General features: G+C 34.0%; 1 pseudogene; it reads left to right on the forward strand.

Annotated features, from left to right (window-relative positions):
- Nucleotides 1-1,120: 1,120 nt before the first annotated feature.
- Nucleotides 1,121-2,027, forward strand: LOC149201343 (putative serine/threonine-protein kinase WNK11; annotated as a pseudogene).
- The last annotated feature ends 9,007 nt before the right edge of the window (nt 2,028-11,034 follow it).

The following is an 11,034-nucleotide window of genomic DNA, read 5'->3' on the forward strand; positions in this document are numbered from 1 at the left end:
TAAATATATTCAGCACAATAAAAATTTCTAAAAAAATCTAATTCTATAAATTAAACAACTTAAACTAATTAAAAAAAACACCAAAACAAAAACAAAAAGCACCACTATTCCTCTTAATTAAACTAAATGTCATCTACTTTGTTTACTTTATTTTATCAAAGCAATCTATTCCATCTCTTAAACTAGATGTCATCTATTTCATCTATTTATTTTATCGTAGCAAATAATTGAATCAAAATCTGAATCTAAATCTATCGCCCACCTAGCAATAAACCACTTTAAACACCTAGCAATAAACCACTTTAAACACAATGTCACACATCATAAAAAACAATGTCACACATCATAAAAAACAAAGCAATCCAGGAAGTTGGGAAAGCGCATAACCAACGAATTACTCTAAATGTGTCAATGCTCTTTCAGTTATGAAATGTCCCCATAATTATCCAAACAGATATTTATGCGTAGCTGGGTATTTCTCGGTCAAAGCCAACGTCAAGATTTTCACATCCTGAGGGTGCTCCGCCTGTTATCGACCTATTTTATTTTCCGGCTTAACAAGAACAGACTCAGCGATTTATGTGGTCACAGATAGACGGTGCGATTTCTGTGGTCACAGATAGACAGGTATGTTTTCTGCATGCTCCTGTTTTGCTTTTATAAGGTTGCTTTTCCTGATCACTGTGTTTGGAACTCTGCACTGCAGTGGTTCTGTTCACAGTCTTATTTTTCGAGGATTCTGTTTATCAAAATAGTTTAATGAGATTTCTTTTCTGCCAACAGAATTTGTTTCTGTGTAGAGCTAGGGTTTTGGATTTCCCGGTTTGATTTAAGATTGCCCCGCAATTTAATATTTTACACTTCAATTTATTGGGTGGCTTTCTGAATCTGGCGGCTCTGTTTTTTCAGTATCTCTGGAGCGAAAATGCTGTCAGTGTCGTCAGTAATCCCACAGGAAGCAAAGTCTTATGTCTTTGCTGTCTGTTCGTCTTCGGAATTTAGGGAAAATCTCCATTTCTGTGTCTTCCTATAGCCCTGCAAGGGTTTCTGTTTATTTGAAGAGGAACCTAATTTGGAATTCCGGGGTTAGGGTTTCCTTTACTTTATAGGAGGTGGAGAAATGCCTGGTGTAGAATATGACACCTGTGATAAGGACAGGGAGCCCTTTGTGGAACTGGATCCCACTGGTAGGTATGGTCGCTATGAAGATTTGCTGAGCCGTGGTGCTATGAAGAGGGTATACCGAGCTTTTGATCAAGAAGAGGGTATTGAGGTTGCGTGGAACAAGGTGCCTCTGCAAAACCTAGATGATGCTTCCATACAGAGGATCTATGCAGAAGTCCGTCTGTTGAAATCTCTGAGGAACAAAAACATAATTATGCTCTATAATGCATGGCTGGATAAAAAGACAAGTCATGTGAATTTCATTACTGAGGTCTGAATCCAAGTCATGTGAATTTCATTACTGAGGTCTGTACCTCGGGTACTCTGAGAGAGTACCGCCAAAAGCACCGTCATGTCTCACGAAGGCTTTGAAGAATTGGGCACTTCAGATACTGGGAGAATTGCATTATCTTCATAATCATGAGCCTTGGGTAATTCACATAGATTTAAATTGCAGCAATATTTTTGTGAATGGCAATAGTGGCGTTCTGAAGATTGGGGATCTGGGTCTTGCCACTACCCTGGGAAATGATCATTGTGCACACACTGTCCTCGGTACTCCGGAATTCATGGCCCCAGAATTATATGAGGAGGATTATAATGAGCTTGTAGAGATTTATTCCTTCGGCATGTGTTTGCTGGAGATGGTTACTTTGGAAATTCCTTATAGTGAATGCTGTAGCGTTGCTCAAATTTATAAGAAGGTGAGTTCTGATATAAGGCCTGCAGCATTGGAAAAGGTTACCAATCAAGAAATGCGACAGTTTATTGAAAAATGCCTGGCAGCAGCACCGGTGAGGCCTTCTGCTGCAGAACTTCTGATGGACCCATTTTTTAAAGGAGTACAAGAATGCACCTATTAGGTGCCAAGTTGCTTTACTGAACAGGATAGATGCATTTCTGCCTATTTATTTTGCCAATTTACTTTTGAGATCTGCCCATTTTCTCAAGAGTTAATGCGAAGAAAAGTTGTTACTTTTGAGATCTGCCCATTTTCACAAGAGTTAATGCGAAGAAAAGTTGTTATAGATAACTATAACACAATCTAGAAGATACATGAGATAAATGATAAATGATATTACAGGTATATATATTTATAATGGCTCATTTGGCCACATTATTTTGCTATCTTCATGATAAAATTATTTGGATTTGGATTTTTTATTTTTTTGCGGAAAAAGTATTTTATCTACAAGTATTAAATTTATTGGCATTCAATTATTTTAAATTTGATTGGTTGGTAATTTAATTTATTATAAAGTGGAAGATTCTTCCTACTAAAATATTGTATTTTATGTTTAGAATATAATGAATCCATTATAGATTATAAGGTTAGATTCTTATATAATGCAATTTAATTCAATATTATAATTATGCATTTGAAAAATGAATCCATTGTTTTGAATCAAGGAATAATCCAAACTTAAAATTAAACATGTAAGAAAAGCTAAGCTACTTCAACCACTTAATATGAAACATTTACTAGAAACTCTAAACTATGGCTATGTCTTTGTAGGTAGCAAAAGACTCTAAGAGATTTATGGTGGTGTAAAGTATTACAATCCGCAAAAGCAAATTTTGAAAAGTGAAAAACATCTCAATGGTTCCAACTGCACACTTGCACACTTGAACTGAGTATTTCATTTAAAGTAATATTTTTGGGACATGGTTAGAATTAATGTGTCCATTTTATCTCCACAATTATTAGAATTTCAATTGAATTTAAAGTGTAAGTTATTTTTAATTAGATTCTAGTTATTGATAATTTATTCTATTTTTATTACAAGTTTATGTTGATATAATCTTTCCTTTTCATAATAACATTAGACAATGATACCTTCTTTTCAAGCATATTTATAAGATAAATATTTTACAATCATTTTCTTTTTTGATTAATTGCTATATGTCCCAGTACATATCAACCATATATCTAACTCCATTTTAAAATGGTCTTTCCCTTAATTAATTGTCATATGCCCCTATACATATCATGACCATATACTAATATATGCTTTTAAATCACCATATACTAATATACACTTATAAATCAATTGTCTTTCCCTTAAGAAATTGTCATATGCCCCTGTACATATAAGAACCATATATCTACCCTCACTTTGAAAGGATGGAAACATAGATTAGTTTTCACAAATTCATATTATAAAATTACCATATTGAAAATGCATCTTTTGCAATGTGCTCATTTTGTCTTCTACAATGATTAGAATTGAGATACTAGATTTCCATGTTTTTGTTATATGGTAAATTTAAAAAATTGTAAGTTTCTAATAATTCTAATAGTTATCCTTTTATGCAATGATTAGAATCAGCCACTAGCTTTGTTGTTTGATATATGGTAAATTTTAAAAAGTAAAAATTGCTAGTAACTCTAATTTTAACATTTTGTTGCTTTTCTAAATGCTTAGAAATATAACATTTTTCTTTAACAACATAGGACACTATATATATATTTACTTTTCAAGCATATTAATAGAATAAATACCTTACAATAAATTGATTTTCCCTGGGTTAGTTGTGATAGCCCCCCTTATATCACAAGCACATGCATACCAATTACAAAGAAAAGGAACATGTTTAGTTTTTCAAATTGATTACTTTTACATCATAAATCATGGAAACATGTGGTTTTTCAAATTGAGGACTTAAATTTGTATTTTATGAACATATTTTGAAATTAAAATACACATTTGTTTCCTCCATCTATATGCAACCCATCTAGGGCTTAGGTATGTTGTGGATGGATATTTTAAATTGTATACATTGATTAAATAACATCATACATGCTTTTATACCTAATATTTTTCATTTAACTTTTTAGATGATTTCAAATCGGATTGACAATTTTAAACTTTTTCTCTACATACATTGCTAAAACTTCAAACTCATTATTAGTCTCATGACCTAATCCTCAAAAATTTTTATTTTATGATTTCCTTGAAGTCCTTGAATGGTCCCTCTACACTCGTTATATCCCTACATGCCTCATAGTATTAAAATGTAATATCCCTACATGCCTCATAGTATTAAAATGTAAAGTTATCTCACATATTGTGACTCGACGAAGTGTCTGGATTTAGATTTGGAGAGGGTAGTACATCCACTCCATCCAAGATCATGGCATCCATGCTACACTAAATTAATATTGTTGTAGCCAAACATTTTTTACAACTACAAATCAAATAAAGATCTCACAAAAGTTTCATGCATGAGTTCTATCCTGATCTTATGTTCATGAACATTGGAAAAATGTTCGTTCCAAATTGACCCTAAATCATATAAAAATATTGATATATTTGTATTTCAATAATAATAATAACTATTGTTACAAAATTAAATGACATATCCATACCCATCAATACATGGAAGTTATACCATACCTATCTTAACAAACCTTATATGTCTACACTGACATAACCATAAAATACAAATTAATTATGAAAAACATATGATAACTAGTTTGATAACTAACATCTTGTTTAACCTATAAAAAATAAACAAAATTATTTCATATCAACATTAATGATCTTTTCTTTCAATATTCCATAATTTTTCTAATTTAAAACTGTACTTTTCCAACAAATTATATTCCTATAACATCTAGAAACTACTAAATCAAACAAAATATATACTTATTTGAAAAACAAAAAAAACCTATATGTAATATTTTATTATTAAAATATATAAAAATATAAATAAATATTTTATTTTTAAATAATATTATAAAAATATAACTTTCTTTCTAAATAAATACTAATTAATACACTAACTCATTTTAAACTTATTGCGAACAACCAACGGTACCAACAAACTACTTTCAACACATTGTCACCGACTATCAAACCAAAACAATACAATAAGTTGGAAAAGTTCATAACGAAAGAATCACTTTGAATTCGTGACTGCTTTTTATGTTAGGGAATATCCAGTCCCGATAATTATCCAAACAAATATTAATATGAATATGCATATTTTCTAATATTTTTATGATATAGATTTAAATATATAATTTATTAAAATATTAAATTTGTTCCCGAATATATATGCCCTAAATTATATTTGCGCTTAGATATGAAGTGGATAATATTCTGTGTTTAAATATGAAGTGGACTATAAATATCTATCATTTATTTTAGCTGATTTTTAGTTTAATTAATTTTTATTTTCAATTAAATTTTTTTTGGTATTAAAGTATTATTTAATTTAATATTTATGATATATATTTATTTGTGTAGGTCAATAAAATTTATTATATATTATTATTTATAATTTTTAATATATTATTATTTTTCATAAAAATTTAAATAATATAATAAAAGTATTTATTTTTACTATAACTATCATAATCTCTTATTATATATATATATATATATATATATATATATATATATATATATATATATATATATATATAGGATTTAGAAACTAGTAACCCATTTCTAGTGTATTATTAATTTTATTTTATAAAATTTTAAATAATATTAAAACAATTTGTTTATAAAATTAATAGTTGTATTTATATATTTTTTTTTATTTCAAATTTTATATAAATAATTTTAAAATTTAATATATATTATTTAAAAATAAAAAATAATTCATTTTAGTTGAGAATATCATCTTTTTCTCCAAAGTATAAACTTTTAATATGCATATCTCGTATGAATATTAAAAAAGTATGAACATGAAAACTATTAGGGAATTGAAGCAACCTAAAAATAAAATGGAATAATGACATATGACTTATTTTTTTCTAAGGATCGAGCTCTGCAACCCTAATGGTCAGGTGGCCATGAGTTAGGTGGTGCGGGGAAAACCAAAAACTGCAACAAGCGACAGACACAGAAACCAAGAACCAGAAGAAATGACAGAGGAGGAGAGGAGGGGAGAGATCCCCTCCTATCGAGATGCGGCGGCAGGAGAAGGCCAGAACACCAGCAACTAGGCAGAAGAAACAAGAAAATCGGGACTTGTCCTTGGAGCAAGATGGCTGACAGGCAGTAGAGGCAAGTGTTTAGCATGTGCAATGGAGAAACCAAGATATATAATCCCAATGAACAAACTGGAGCGATACAGAAGCTACATGAAATACCATGTGCTAACTTGCAAGTTCATTCGAGTGTGGCCGATGAAAAAGGACCTCACCAGATGGATCCAGCAAAAATCGAAATCACGAGGCCATATCGAGCTAAAGTTGGGAGCAAGAGGCTTCTTCACGGTAATATTTTCAAACCTGCAAGATAAAGAAAAAGTGTTTGAAAATGTTCCTTACTTTCATTATAATTCCAGACTATTTATGAGATACTGGGAAGAATGTTATAACCCCGATAAGGAAAAATTCTTGGCAGCCTCGGTATGGGTAAGGTTATTCGGGCTACCAATGGACTTCTGGGATCCAGAGATCCTAAAGGGTATAGGAAACACAATAGGAAGCTTTGTTAAAATAGCTGAAACTACAAAAAAGGGAAGATACACCTCATATGCTAGAATTTGTGTCTACATGAATATAGCTGACCCTATTCCAGATACAGTCGAGCTAGAGTATCATGAGGAGGTATGGCAGCAAACCCTCGACTATGAGCACATTCCATTCAGATGCAGAAGATGTCATGAGTATGGACATCTGTTCAAGGAATGCCCACTCAATACAGAAGAAGAGGAGTGAAGGAACAAACAACAGAGGAAAAATCAAGAAGACAAGGAAGGGTTTTAAGAAGTAAAAAGCAAAAGAAGACACACAAGAGAGAACCCCAGTGAAGGAAGGAAAGAACAAAAAACCCAACCAAGTAATACAAACATCTTTGAAATCCTACAAGAAGAAGAAGAAGATAACAACGAGACCCAAACAATAGACTATCAGGGATAAAAATTAAAGGAAAGTAGCACAAGTCAAGGAAAATCACATACCAAGAGAAAGGCACAAAGTGAACCAATAGAGAAGGAGGAAAAGGAAGTGAGGGAGAAGATGGAAAACACAGTAATGGAAATTGACACAAGCAGAGGAGAAGAACTAAGCTCAGAAGAAGAAGTATTGCAGAAACTTCTAGATGAATGGAGACACCTGGATGAAAGATTCATTCTAGAAGAGCAAAAAAGATTATACAGAGAAACCTTTCAACAGTACCAAGTGAAACAGGGATAGGGAAAGAGGGAAATGGTAGAACAACTAGGCCTCTAATAGGATAATACACAATACCATCAAAGCAAAGTAAAAGGAGGGAAAAAAAGAGGTTGGAGAAATCTACAAGAATCGATACATATCATGGGAGAAATGTTAGTGAACACCGGGAGAGTAGTTCCGCTCTTGACGGTATTTCACCAGACAAGCTAAGCACCCCAATGATAATCACATCCTAGAATATAAGAGGCCTTAATAGTAAAGGCAAACAAAGACAATTAGTGGAAAGGCTAAGAAAAGAAAAACCCCAACTAATGTTGTTACAAGAAATAAAAATATCAAGAAGGAAAATAGAGGAAATCCTAAACAAAATAAAACCGAAATATGAATGTATGACCATAGATGCAAAAGGCAATGCAGGAGGCATAGCAATACTATAGAACCCTGTAGAAATCACAGTAGATTACTAGATAGGCATGAAAAGAATACTCATGGGGAAGTTCCAGTTAATCGGAAATAGAGAATGGTTTCTAGTTTTGGCAGTATACATTCCTCATACACGAGTGGAAAGAGGAAGCTTTCTCCTCCAACTCTAGCAGCTAGGAAACCTTCATGAAGAAAAATTGTGGTTGATAGCAGGAGACTTTAACATGACAACATCAAAAGATGAGAAGAAAGGTGGACTGCAAAGAGAAGAGCCAGAGATGGAGAGATTCAAGGACCTTCAAGCAAAACTGAAAATGGTAGATATCCCAACCATAAATGGAAAATACACGTGGAACAATCGAAGAGGAGGGAGCAGACAAATAGCATCTAGGCTAGACAGATTCCTAGCAATGGAACATTTCATTGGAAAAGTTATATTCTATGAAGCAACAATCCTCCCGTGTCTAGGGTCGGATCACTGGCCCATTAAATTAGAAATAGCTACGAATCAGCAGAACTAGAATAGACCCTTTAGGTTTGAGGCATTCTGGTTGAGAGAACCCACCTTCATAGATAAAATGAAGAATTGGTGGAAGGAGACTGAGACTGGGATGGAAGGAAGAAATAAAATGCATACCCTCCAACTCAAATTAAAAGACTTAAAAGGAAGGATAAAGAAGTGGAACAGAGAAGAATTTGGAAATATTCAAAAGGAACACAAAACGCTGCAGATAAAGATGAAACAAATACAACAGAAAATCATAGATGAAGGAATAAATGAAAAACTGGTAGAAGAAGAAGGACTGATGCTAAATAAATTGGAGGAAAGAAGAAAACAAGATGAAATCTTATGGAAACAAAAATCGTGAATCAAATGGCTAAAAGAAGGAGAAAGAAACACGAAATTCTTCCATAAGGCAATGGTACAACACCGACAACAAAATAGAATATTCTCCCTAAAAGACCACCAAGGCAACAAGCTAACATAGAAAGCTGAAATGGAGAATCTGATGGTACAACATTTTAAAGAGATCCTGACAGAACCCAATATTAGAAGGGAGGACGACATTGATAAAATTAGTCAACATATGCCCAAAATAGTGACTAGAGACCAGAACTTGGCACTCCTAAGGGTCATAACGAAAGCAGAGGTGGAGGAGGTAATAAAAAATATGGAAAAGAATAAAGCACCTGGCCCTGATGGATTCACCTCATAATTTTATCAAGCCACGTGGAACTTCATGAGCCAAGATATAGTGAATGCAGTAGAAGGGTCTCGATGCACCAAAAGAATGCACCCAGCCTTGAATGCTACATTCCTAGCCCTAATACCAAAGACAAAGAACATAGAAGAACCACAAGGATTCTGACCGATATCGCTATGCAAGGTTATATAACAAATACTAGCTACAATCATGGTGAATATACTAAAACCAATATTACCAAAGTTGATATCCCAGGAGCAGACGGGGTTTGTCAAAGGCAAACAAGTAATAGATGGCATAGTGGTATCACAAGAAGCAATTCACTCACTAAAAAATTCAAAAACCAAAAGGATGTTGATAAAACTAGACCTAGCCAAAGCTTATGACAGACTTGATTGGGGATACCTCCAAAAAATCCTAAAGGCATACGAATTTGATGACAAGTGGATAAACTGAGTAATGTCAATGACAATTATGCCAAGTATGTCATCACTACTAAACCAGTCAGCAACAGAACTCTCTAATCCATCCAGAGGATTCAGGTAGGGCGACCCGATATCCCCTTTCCTATTTATCCTCGTCGTGGATGGACTAGAAAGATTGATAAAAGCTAAAGTTAATAGCGAACAACTGAAGGGATTAAGACTTTGGGGAAATGTCCTACTTCTAACCCACCAACAATTTGTTGATGATGTTATGTTATATGGGCAGACAACACTCAAAGAAGAAAAAAAAATAATAGAAATTCTCACAGAATTCACAGGGGCCTCTAGGATAGAGATAAGTAAAGAAAAATCGGAAATTTATTTCTTCAATACCCAAGCCTTCCTGGAAAGAACCATGGGATTCAGAGTCGAGAAATTCCCTACTAAGTACTTAGGCATCCTATTAAATGACAAGAAAAACAAAGTTGCTAATTGGGGTACCCTAATGGGTAAGATTCAACGGAGAATGCAAAACTGGATATTCAGGGCGCTAAATATCTCGAGCCTCTTAATCCTGCTAAAATCGGTGCTCCAATCCATATCTATCAACTTACCAGCCAAGCCACACCTAAAATAATCTACCAAAAAATGGTAGATATGTTTAAAAAGTTCCTATGGCAAGGGTCGAGTAAGATAAAAAATGAATGCTTCTATCTTGGAGTTGGCTAAGTAAATCTCTAAAAGAAGGAGGACTAGGCCTGAGAGACCCACACATCTTGAACCAGGTAATGGGGGTAAGGTTTTGGTGGCGATGGAGACAGGGAGGGGATGACCTGTGGAAAAGAATATGGGAGAGAAAATATGAGATTCCCAGGTCTCCAGAAGGAAAGCTGAGAAGAAAGGTTCTGCAATATGGAATTTGGCAAGTGCCAATAGGGATTTGATCACGGAGCATAGCTTCTGGGAAGTAAGAGGAGGGGATAAAGTTAATTTCTGGGAAAAGGCATGGCAACAGAGAGAAAAACTCAACAACTAGCCTCTACTCCAAGAGATCCACCAATTCACCAAGAAAAATGAGGGCGATACAGTACAAAACTACTGGAGCCCGGAATCTGATGGATATTGGAGAAAGTGGAAACAAAAGGAAAACTGGATGGAAGCACTTGTAATAGCCCACTGGGAAATATATGAAAAGGAAATGGCAACAAGGAAAGTAGCGATCAAAGAAGGGACAGACACTCTAAGATGGGGACATAGAATCAAAGGTATGTTCACAATCGCAGAATGATACCATCTAAAAGCAGGATACAACAGACAGCTAGAAACAAAAAATGGGAAAGCATATGGAAAACAAAAACATGGCTGAAGGTAGCATTCTTTACCTAGATCCTCAGCAACAGGAGAGCACTAACATGGGACCAACTGAGGAAAAAGGAACATAAGGCCCATCGAGATGCACCCTCCGTAGAGAACAGGAAGAGACCATGGAGCGTTTAACCAACTCTTGCAAAGTCAGTGGCAACCTGTGGAGACAACATCAACAACTTTTTGAAGTCAGTGACAGAGACATAAACAGGATGAAAACAATGATAGAGAACTGGAGGTATAAACCTTACCAGAATACGATCCTGAACAGGGCATGGAGACTCTTGATAGGATTCATTATGTGGAATATCTAGAA

This window comes from Pinus tabuliformis, chromosome 2_1 (genome assembly GCF_031772625.1).
Source record: "Pinus tabuliformis cultivar Carrire ecotype Pingquan chromosome 2_1, CPIR1, whole genome shotgun sequence".
Lineage (NCBI taxonomy): Eukaryota > Viridiplantae > Streptophyta > Pinopsida > Pinales > Pinaceae > Pinus > Pinus tabuliformis.